Raw genomic sequence first — 11,849 nt, 5'->3', positions numbered from 1 at the left:
TAACGTCACTCCAACCCATGTGCAAGAAGCAGACCAACTTGCGCTCCGCGTTGGCCCCGTTTGTTGGCCTCGACGTCGGATTATAACGAAGCCTTTAGTGCCTTTTCACAGACGCTCGTCGATGGACACCGACAGACGCTAATTTCCTCCCTTGCGTCGCACATAATGAGACGCTAGGACAGCGCCTCACCTCAGCATTAAATGGTCGCGTGTCGGAGACGCTATGACGCGCCTCTTTCGTTGGTCACGTCTCATCGGGGGGTTCCCCCTCCCCCCCCCCCCCCCCCCCCCCCCAACCACTTCCTCAAGCACAGTGTCTTAAAATGTCAAGCTTCTGGGGCTGCACTCGAGTTTATTTACTGGCTTAAAAATAATATACTTAGTTTGGCTTGTATTCAGTTTTATACAATTTGTAACCAACTGGATAGCTTTAATAGGCAGACATTGGCCGCATTTTCGAGGCAATTTTTTGTCAATCCAGAAAAGAATATGTTGGTATCGCCTCCATACGTTAATATATCGGGGGAACCGGATATAGTCATTATATTATTAGCATATATAAGAAAAAAAATTTACCTAAAATTTACCCCAGAGGAACACCATGCTATATTTTAATTCTGTATGACGATTCGCCGTTTATTAGATCATATTGGTAACGATCTACAACATGCTTTTCAATTAATGTTAGAGCTACTCCGCACATACCGTAAATTTCAAGCTTTCTAAGTGAAATATTGTGCTGCACAGTATTTAAAACTTCACTTAAATCAAAGACGAGACCAAATAGTAAATAATTTGTTCTGAATATTTTCAACTGTTGTATCTTCATGTTAAGAAGCGCTAGCTATTCCGATTTTCGCTTTGGAAAGTCCTACTGGGACCGCGTTATTATATTATGCTTCTCAAAATAATGTCTAAAGTTATCAGAAATCAGACGCTCAAATATCTTTAAAAAAAACTGGTAGAACTGAAATAGGTATTAGGTAATAATCTTTGTCTCATCATATCTTTCATAAACTTTAGTAACCCTGGCTATCTTTAGCTCCTTAGGAAAATCTGGGAGACTGATGAATCTTAATTACTATATACGATATAACTGAACTAACTATGGTCACAGTGTGCTTAATAGGTAGGGTTTTTTATTTCGTCAATTCCAGCGGCGACGTCCATTTTTAGGTTTCTGATCATTTTACCCATTTCATATGGGAAAAATGGAGTAAGCAAAATCAATCCAAGTTAGTTTCCTGCGTAAATACAGTCGTCCGTGTTGTCCAGTGTACTCACAAAGGCTAATAAAATGTATATTCATTTCGTCGCCAAGTTCTTTCCCAGTGACACGTGTGGGAGCCACTGGTTCCCCTGCTCCGAGACGGTGTAAGCCGCGGACGTTCCGGGCGACGCCCAGACGGCTTTCGTGCCTGGTCGCTCCGTATCGTGTCGGGGAGAGTACGTCACCATGCTGACCTACTCTCTCGCACTCCTCCGCGCGTCTCCCCAATTTCGGGGGAACAGCGAGATCGCGCGGGAGAGAGTCGGGCCTGCCCTCCGGGTGGACGGCGTGTGGTCGAAGAATTGGGCTCCGGGCAACAGGTCGAGTCGCGGCGCGAGCTCGTCCAACCGGCGATGACTCGACGCTAGCGACTCCCCTGGCTCTTACAGTCGGCATTCCCTGCCCCTAGTGGACGTCCGACTGCCGAGAGCCCTGGCCCGAACTCCTGCGACGACGGGTAGCGGCATGAGCTCGGCCCCCCGGCGATGACTCCCCTCGCATTTACCCCTTTGGCTCTCAGGTCGGCGGCCGCATGCGGGCGCAGTGTGTCCGCGGCTCGCTTGACCGCAGTTTTTTGTTGGGGACCCCTGGTACTCAATAAACGCTGTTGGACACCGGGATCATCGTTGTTGGCATAGTGTTGGCCGAACCCGGAGCGGCGACCGCCCTCGCTGGTAGCCCTCGGCCGCGCATCGGCCGGCATCGGATTCCCGCAGGGGCACCTACTGTAGTAGGTGCTTGGCAAGTGGCGTCACTACGAACCCCGAGCCATGTGGGTTCGCCCCCCACATCTGGCTGTGCGTGGCTTAACCCGTGTCCGGGGAAAAGGGGACCCTGGAGGTTGAGCTGAGTTCGGGGTATGTTTGGACCCTTCGGGACCCACGGGCGAGGCAATACACCGCTTCGGACCCCTGCTTCTCGTAGACGGGTGTTTTGGCTTGGCCCGACCAGGATGATTCAGTCAGTCGCCTCTTCTACCCTCTTCTTTCTTCTTTCACTTTCTTCCCACCTGTTTTTCTTTTTTTCTACACTCTCATCCTTCCTTTTTCACCTTCTTAGGCGGCAAGGCCGAACCTTTAGTAGAAACTGGTCCTGTCCCTGCAACCACACTAGGGTACAGTGCCCGTGCAGCACTGGTAGTGTAATTGTGTCAGCCAAGCCTTTCTTGCTATGGCACATTACCAACCCCCTTGTTGGGCTCCGTGGTGGGCGGTGCACCCGGGCACTGAACCTTCTTTCCCATGTTATGGGTTCTCGTGATAGAACCGTCCTCGATCGGCCCTTGAAAAGGGTCCGCACCGAAGTTCATGCTACAAGGACACCACTTACACCTGCCAGATTCACCAAGTTGTTTTTCTTTTCTTCACTCCGAAAGTGACAAACTGCTTTCAAAATTATCCCCTTTCCTTGTCGCAAAGACACCCAGGGTGTTGTCGGCAAGGGATTTAAAGCAAAGAAAATGCCATCTGGTGACCTACTTGTCGAGATCGAATCAGGCGAGCAGAATACTGCGCTACAAGGTTTAACATCTGTTTTTGGATATGATATCTCTGTCTCTCCCCACCGAACATTAAACAGTATTCAAGGAGTTATCTCCGAGGATGACCTTCTTCACACCTCTGAGAGTGAAATTGTTGAAGGCCTTTCCAACTAAGGTGTCACAGCTGCAAGGCGTATCACCATGCGTTGTGACGGGAACGAACTCAAGACCAAACATCTTCTACTCACCTTCCAATCGACCATCCTTCCTAAGGCTGTGAAGGCTGGGTACCTACGCTGCAGGGTTCGGCCTTATGTTCCGAACCTCCGTAGATGTTTTAAATGCCAGAGATTTGGCCATGGCTCTTAGAACTGCCGTGGAAAGGCCACCTCTGCGAAGTGTAGCAAGACCGACCACGAAGCTGATGCAGGTACTAACAACCCACGCTGTGTAAACTGCTCAGAACCTCGCCCAGCATATTCCAGATCATGCAAGACATGGAAAGACGATAAAGAGATCCTCACCTTGAAAGTTAAAGAAAACCTTTCTTTTCGTGAAGCACGCCGTCGCTTTTCATTCCTGCAGAAAGGCGACTACGCCCAAATGGTGCAGCGGGGACCTGCACCACTGAAGGTTGCAGTGGCAAACCAGACGTCCTTTCTGAGCTACGGGAAGCCACGGCAGTCCCCCACGACCCGAGCTGAAGATTCAGCTCCTGGGGCGTACAATCTCGGCTGGGTGGTCTACGAACCTCCCAAGCCAGAGTGCGAACCCTCGCGCTCCAACAGGGCAACAGCCTGTGTCTTCTCAGGCTGTTTCCCAAACCCAGGATGGGCCGGTGGCTGCTGCAACCGTCCCTTCTCCGCGATCTCCTTTCAGGGAGGCGGGTCGACACTCTCGCCCACACACCCTGGAAAGAGCATCATCGAAAAAGCGGCATGGCTCTCGTGCCGCACCTGCAGCGCCTAAAGTTCCGTACGCACATTCGCGTTTGAACGCGTTTGAGTGCGTTGCTGAGTCCTTGCGGCCAGGCGCGGTCGCTTGCGGAGCGACGCGCGCCTTCCCGCAACGCTCGATAGCGCGACGCAAGCGAGTAGAGACTCGCTCAGCTTTCCGAAGCGTTGCGGTGCGTTCGGGTGCGTTCGACCAATCAGGAGCCGAAAGAGGAGAGGGGGTGACGTGTTCGCTCTCCCTACCCGGCCGACTCGGCGAGACGTATCCGGTTCGCCGGTCGCAGTGCTTGCTTTTTCGGTTTGGGGTGTGGGGGGGGGGGGGGGGGGGGGGGGCTGTATTTTCCAAGACTGCGATGGTTCAAGCTTGAAAAAACGTCGGGGAAGCCGGCGAGATTGTCCCAAGATCGAACACTTCGACGCTGTCGCTGTGCGCCGCCATGTTGCCTTGGATTTCGCTTACTATTGGTGAGCCACTAGCGACGATAGCGCGTTCTTATTGGCTCTTGACTGCGGTTGACTGCGTGTCAACACAACTGTGCGTACAAGATTGGCGCAAGCGGTCTTCGCAACGCAACGCGTCCGTTTGCCGCTAGGGAACGCACCGTGGTCAAACGCGAAATTGCGTATGGGCCTTAAGAGACAGGAACGGGTGGACTTGAGCGACGCTTCGCCCAGCGCCTCGTCTGCCTCTCTGGCTGGGGCTGGTCGCGGGCGGGGCATCGCGTCCCGTTCTTCGAACCTGAACAAATATGCAGAAAAAGCCTCGCCTCAGGAAACTGAGGCCTTTGAGGAGTGTAGAGAAATCTCCACTTAAGCGGGTTTCACATGAAGCGATTTTGGCCCTAGAACGGCGCGATTTCTGCCGTCGCGGCGCTCGTGCCGCAGAATTGCTAGTGCTGGCCAGAGCGCCGCGACGGCAGAAATCGCGCCGCTCTAGGGCCAAAAGCGCTGCATGTGAACTAGGCTTCATGCGTCTGACCAAGACGACATGGAGTGGCAGATTATTAAAAGTAGGCATAAAAGCCAAAAACCGGTGATCCCCCTAACGTGACATTGCGATTGACTTTTGGCCACATGCATTATAACATTTATACATTCTGCCAGTGTTTCTTCTTTATTCATATTTATCTTTTTTTTAAACAATTAGCAATTTCCAATTTTTGCAGTGGAACTGCCATGGCCTAATCAGAAATATAGATGATGTAAATTATTTTATGGACGAGCTGAGACCCATTGTACTCACCTTGCCAGAAACACATGTGTTCGTTTGCGCTGTTTTATTTCTATGTTTACAACACAAATTTTAGGTCGGCACCAAGTTTTTAGAAAAGGTAGACTCTCCCCTAATACGCCAGGAGCAGTGGAACTAGTGGTGCAGAGTGGTGTTGCTTGATCGGAGGTCCCCCTTTCTACGCCCTTAGAGGCTGCAGCAGCGGGCCTTCTTGTTGACGGTTTGACCACTGTAGTTTCTTTTTATCTGCCACCTAACTCTCAACTGCATATCAGGGAACTTCAGTCACTTGTAAACAATTACCTTAGGCTTTTTTTTTTAATTTTAGGCGATTTTAATGCCCACCACCGCTTGTGGGGTAGTGCTCGCCAGGATTCACGCGGAGGTGTCGTAGAGCTGTTTTTATTTTCATCTGGGTTGTGTATTTTGAATGGGAGGAAACCTGCCTTTTTTAGTGCAGCACATAAATCATGCATATCTATTGACCTTTCTATTGCATCACCAATTTTACTTCCATGCTTTTCATGGACTGTTTTAAACAACCTTTTTGGGAGCGATCATTTCCCTATTGTTCTCGAAAGCTCGATGCCAATTCCTTCCAATCCGACACGACTACCAAGGTGGAAATTGGAAAAGGCTGACCGGTCTATTTTTTCTTTGGAGGCTCTTATTGATACATCTGTTCTTGTAAACATGAGCCCTGAAGATGCTACGCTGAATGTTACTGAAGCGATTATAAATGCCGCATCACGCAGTATCCCCCAGACGTCTGGACGACTCCCCAAGAGGTGCAAGCCGTGGTGGAGCGATGACTGCACCACAACGCGCAAGTTGGAAAACGAGGCATGGTGCATCTTCAGACGTTATCCCACTCCTAGGAATTTACTTGAATTTATGAAAGAAGAGCCAAAGCTCGCTGGACGCGAAGGCAAGCTAAAGGCAAGTCTTGAAAAAAGTATGTCACCTCTTTGAGCAGCTTTGTTTCTTCAAAGGAAGTGTGGGTTGCCTCAGGAAGATTAGGGGAGACTATCGGTCTTTCAGGATAACCCTCTTTCCATCAGCATCATTCCTGAGGGAACAAGGCAAACTTTTTGGTGAACACTTCCAGGAAGTCTCTGACTCAGCCAACCATAGTGAATCCTTTAAGCAGTTTATATCAGCAGCAGAAAAAAAACAATTTCTTTGTCTGGTGTCTTATATATTATAATAAGCCATTTACACAGTGTGAGCTTGAATTGGCTCTCGGCGTCAAAAAGAAATCTGCAGCTGGGCCGGATAGGATTCAGCACGAGATGCTAAGGAGACTGTCGCCTGAATCGTTGAACAGATTGCTCACATTTTTAAATTTATTGTGGGATGCTGCTTGTTTTCCGGACTGTTGGAAAATGGCAGGAAGAATCCCTCTACTGAAATCCAGCAAAGACACCTCTTTACCGACGAGCTACCGCCCAATAAACCTTTTGCAGAAACATCTGTTCGAGAGCAAACGGCTCCAGTACCCTCTCTCTCTCTTTCTTCTGGTCGAGCAGAGAGGGAAGATGGTTTATTTGCGTCTACTTCGGGGCAGAAGATTACGAACGATGGGGACAAAGGCGAGTTTGGGGGAACTGTACCTAGATCACAGCGCCCCAATGGGTTAACAGGATGAAACTGACGTTTTGGGTGTGGAACGGGTGGGAGGGGTCTTGGGCGCGCGTTGTTTTCTCGCCACTTAGTCTCGAACCAAGTCGCGTGTCTAGGCGGCAGCACATATTCGCCAAGAGGTCCATTGCTCTGACAAGCTGCCTGGGAAAACCTGTGAGAGACTCATTAATCGTCGTCTTGTACATTTTTTAGAGGCAGGGTTGTTTTTGATAGAAATCAGTCTGGCTTCCGAGCTGGCCGCTCCACGGTAGATCACCTTGTCCGCCTGGAAACCTCTATTCGGGAAGCATTTGTCCATCGCCAGCACTGTGTTTCTGACTTTTTTTTTTATTTACAAAAGGCTTACGATACAACTTGGAGATATGGGATCCTTCGAGACTTGTACTCGTATGCTGTTCGAGACCGCATGATTTGCTGTATTCAAAGCTTCTTGATGGGTTGGACCTTCCAAGTGCGATTGGGCTCCATCCTGTCAGATGTTTTTCTCCAGGAGAATGGCGTCGCTCCAAGTGGAGTACTAAGTGTTACACTTTTTGCCGTGAAGATTAATAGTCTGGCTAAGGTTATACCACCATCTGTATCCTATTCAATGTATGTGGACGATGTGCAGATATTGTTTTCCTCTTGTAACTTGTCTAGCTGTGAACGGCAACTGCAGCTCACAATCAATAAGATGAGCAAGTGGACTGATCAAAATGGCTTTAGGTTCTCCCCCGAAAAGACAATCTGTGTTCCCTTTTCACTCCGCTGTGTACTGTCTCCAGACCCAGTGTTGTACTTGAGTGATGTTGCTATATCTGCAAAGGGGGCCCATAAGTTCCAGAGCGCAGCTCTTACAGGACGTTTACACTTGCGGATCCGCCAGCGGATCCGCCCAGCTTTTGCCGCTGGGGCGAAACGCTGGGCGGAAAACGCGGCGGCGAGCCGTTTAGGTCCGGTATCTATTTCTGCCGCCGAACGAGGCGTTTCGCTGACCGGATGTGACATTCTTGCGCAGCGCGACACTGCCTACGTCACGACTACGCGTTCTTCCGGGAGCAGCCACGTCCGGGAGAGAGAACCGAGATGGGAACTCTCGCGCCTTCTCGACACATTTGACGGGATGTTACGAGAACAGCTGCCACAGCCGGCGCCACCGCCGCCGCTCGAAGGAAATAGATGTAAACGCAACCCGCTCGCCGCCGCCGCCGCCGAGAGCGGATCCGCTCCAGAGGGAGCGGATTTCTTCTCAGGTGTAAACGTACCATTAGGAGCCCGTTTCCGGCTTGACCGGCGTCGCCGTCGGCGTTATTGTCGCCGTCGCCGTAGGCGTAACCGCAAGGTCACGTGACCTCCCAGGTCACGTGACCCCCCGAACGCCCCTGAAGTCGCGTGACCCCTCTGAGGTCACGTGACCCCCCTAAGGTCGGAGGTCACGTGACCCCCCTGCCGTCACGCGACCCGCCCCCCCCCCTCCCCTGAGGTCACGTGACCTCAAGGAGTCGCCTGTCCCTCAGTACGCTTCCATCCTCCTCCAGAAGAGCTGCGCTCGAGTCCGGCGTTACAGGGCATTGTAAACGGCCATAATTTTTTAGGAATAATAGTTGATAAAAAGCTCACTTTTATATCCCACTTGAAAGAGTTGCAACATAAATGCCTACGTTCATCAAACATTCTCAAGGTGTTGTTGCATACAACCTTGGGATCTGGGACTCTCTTGGGACATTACACCTCTTTGGTACGGTCCCGCTTGGACTATGGCGCGATTGATTATGGGACGGCGCGTCCGTCTGCCCTAAAGATGTTGGACCCCGTCATCATCTTGGGCTCCGACTTGCCACGGGGGCATTTGCAACATCACCTGTGCCTAGCTTGTATGCTGATACACATCAAATGTCTCTGGAAAGACGAAGGCAATAATTGAGTCTGGTATGCTTACAATATATACAGTTTTCCTCAACATCCTTCTTTGATGCCCTCCGACCTGCTACATCCCTCCGATTCTTTGAAAACAAGCTGAGTATTGTTCGGCCTCTAAATTTAAGAGTTCAAAGCATAGCAACATCACTCCAGCTTCCCTTTAGTGAAGCTGCTTTGCTGAAGAGCAATGAAAGAATTGCAGCTCGGGACCTTCCACCAATCTCTTGTGACTGCTCACTGTCCAAGTACAGAAGAGAGCTATTTCTTCACTCGTTCTTCAGCAGGAGTTTGCCGAACTGGAACAGAAATACAAGGACTACTCGCACGTATACACTGATGGATGAAAAACATCAACCTTCCTGGGATTTGAGGTTTATTCCATTGCCTTCAAGAAAGTTAGACAACAACATACTCTTGCAAATATTTTTACTGCTTAATTGTACGCCATTTTAATGGCTGTTGAGTACTTAGTGGAGAATAGTATCATGAAAGCAATTCTGTTTGTCGACTCTCAGAGCGTTCTTCTAGCCATTTCGTCCTTAACAGCCAGCAAGAACCTTTTCGTGCACTATCTTCAGGTACGATCAAACCGAGCACTTCAACTAAGACACTTCGTCAAATTCTTTTGGGTTCCTAGCCACGTGGGTATTTCCGGCAATGAGAAAGCAGACTTGCTTGCTGGCTCTGCGAAAGAGTGCCCAAAACTGCCTCTTGGCTTGCCACACCAAGACCTGAAACCAATCATCCAGAAATAAATTATGAAGTCATTGCAGTTGGATTGGGATATGGAAAAAGAGGACAAGCTTCATGTTATCATGCCCCAACTGGGGGTGTGGGAGAGTCCCTTCCATAAAGACCGTCAGGTTGAAGTTCTCTTTTGCCGCTTAAGAATTGGTCATACCCGTTTGACTCATTTGCACCTGCTCTGTAGTGAGGACGTTGAACTCTGCGACAACTGTGGGAAAGCTATGACTGTTTTGCACATCCTGTGGCATTGCAAATCTTTAAACTAAAAGCGGTGATCATATTTACAGAACTTTTTCCAGGTCCCCTTTCCTTTCACCCATATTTTCTACTTAGCAATGAACAAATGGTACCATTCAATCGAGTTTTAAATTTCCTCCATAAAACTGGCCTTTTACACCAGCTGCAGCTTCCAGCTCTTATATATTATAACTTTCAGTCCCTTGGAAAAACATTTGTTTGGCGCAATATGGCGTAAGTTGCTCTTGCGCCAAAAAACCCCAATCATCATCATGTTTCATGTTATTTTCCGGTGAAGAGACGAAGTCCAAGCGCGTTTCCCATAACAATGTAAAGGAGCACTGCCAAACTGAACTGGTTGCCGTCTGCTTCGATTTGCGTTACGGAAGTCGCATAGACACCAGCGCCAGTTCAATCTCTAGCGTACATTATAATAACTCTAAGCTCTAAGCATCGCCCCATCCCTCCGCCGCGAAGCTAACGTCATAGCGCCGCACCACGAAAGCCTGACGTTTTTCGTCGCGTGATGTGAGCGCCTCGTGTAAATACCGCTGCCCCGCTGCCCTGTGAATTGCGCAACCGTCCTAACTGCGACCATGGTTTCAATACTGGAAGGATACCTATACAGGCAAGAATTTGCGAGCCATTTGCCTGGAGACAATCAGGAGTTCGCTGATTATAAAATTTTTCCCGGTGTGTTTCCTTCGTCTTGCTTCAAAACGGCTGTAGCTCTGAGGTTTTGCAGCGTACATGGCCGGCCAGACCGAATATTTTTCATCGAATTTTAATTTTGTGACATGACGCTCACCCACCTTGCTCGCGGTTGCCGCGCAAATGATAAGTAAAGAAATTATTAAAAATGAAAATCCGGAAAAACAACATACCTATTTTGTTTTCTCATTTTGGTTGGTTTTTAGCGCACATTCACAGACGCTGAAGCACGCTTGTATTGAACGGTAGCTCGTACATGATGGAACGCTAGAGTGCCACTTTCATGGTCGGCTGTCACGGGTGTTTCAGTTGGTAGCAGAGTGCATTTGAATCGCATATACGGTGCCTCGCGCTGCTGTGCGTCTGCCCGCACGACTAGCCGGTGGTATCACACGGCAACTTAGAACAACGTTACTAGATTACTTCAGGCGTGGAACTACCGCGGGGGAGTGGGTAACCCACACTCAATCTCCCTTCAGGCCACCTTCCGTCATTTTAAGCGCCATCTAGATTAATATTTCAAAGCTGTGTGTTCCATAGAATACGGTGAAACGCCATCTAGACGTTGTGCTTGCAACGTACGTATTCCATAGCATACGCGAGATTTACCACCCTCAAAACGGTGGCGCGTCAGTCGACGGGAGGGAAGCCCCTGGAAAAGATGATGTGAGTGTGTGTGTGTGTGTGTGTAGGGGGGGGTACGTTCTCTGCTTTCAAGCAGCGTCCATGGGCAGTTCCCTAACTTAGCTAATCTAGTAACGTTGGCTCAGATGTGTCAGATGTCACGGCAGAAAGATATTAGGCTTGCGAACCTGTTCGGCCGAGTAGCCAAGCCATTCTTGTAGTAATGGGCGTGGCGACCGTTCTGTGGGCGGGGCCTAGAGCGGGTCCTGACCTACACCTACAGACCGGTGTCTGCTGTGCTGTGCAAAACTCCAATTTTTTTTTTCTTTAGAAACATTCGCACATATCGTTGTGCGAGAACGTCACAAATCCAAACACGAAGTTTCAAGAACAACACCGATCGCAAGAGTGCCGTGAAAAGCAAAACTACTGTTTAATGCGCAGCCCCTTTCTTCACAAGAGACTGCGTTTGAGATTATTATTTCTATTTTTATGACTAGAAGCTAGGATTTCAGACACTGGCTTGTATTCCGTAACACAGCGGATATATCGCGCTATTTCCTCTTTCTTTTCTGTTTCGCGGAAAAATTATTTCAAAATCTACTTGCCTAAAAAAAAAAAACTATTTCAGATAGCATGGTTTCTGAAGTGTTCTTTTTTTTTTTTTATGTGTACGGATCCCTCTTAACAACCACGGCAGGCAGGAAAGCATTCTGAACCCGTGATGCAAAAGATGGTGGAAAAAAAAAGGAGAAACACCTCTTCGACGAGGATGGGATTCGAACCCACGCGGGCAGAGCCCATTGGATTAGCAGTCCAACGCCTTAACCACTCGGCCACCTCGTCCACGGGTTGCTGCAAAAACGGCAGTGCATGTTGCGCAAGTAGCCTCCCAACGCACAGCTGGAAATCTGACCTTGTTTTGACAGTGATAAGGCGACGCTCCTTTTTGCGATTACTCGCAGCTGCTGGCAAGGCGCCAGAGCGTCGTTGCGTAGAGCGCAAGGCTATTAAAAGAAGACGCTCGGGTCATTCGGTCCCGTCTTTCTACGT

At 49.4% G+C, this 11,849-nt stretch overlaps 1 non-coding gene across 1 annotated transcript; it reads right to left on the bottom strand.

The window, feature by feature from the left end:
• Window positions 1-11,560: 11,560 nt before the first annotated feature.
• Trnas-gcu lies at window positions 11,561-11,642 on the bottom strand. Its single transcript has one exon. It is a non-coding gene; the product is annotated as a tRNA-Ser (tRNA).
• Between the last annotated feature and the right edge of the window lie 207 nt (window positions 11,643-11,849).

This window comes from Ixodes scapularis, unplaced genomic scaffold (genome assembly GCF_016920785.2).
Source record: "Ixodes scapularis isolate PalLabHiFi unplaced genomic scaffold, ASM1692078v2 PGA_scaffold44__24_contigs__length_19508400, whole genome shotgun sequence".
NCBI classification, from domain to species: Eukaryota; Metazoa; Arthropoda; class Arachnida; order Ixodida; family Ixodidae; genus Ixodes; species Ixodes scapularis.
This window is presented reverse-complemented; position numbering and strand designations above follow the sequence as displayed.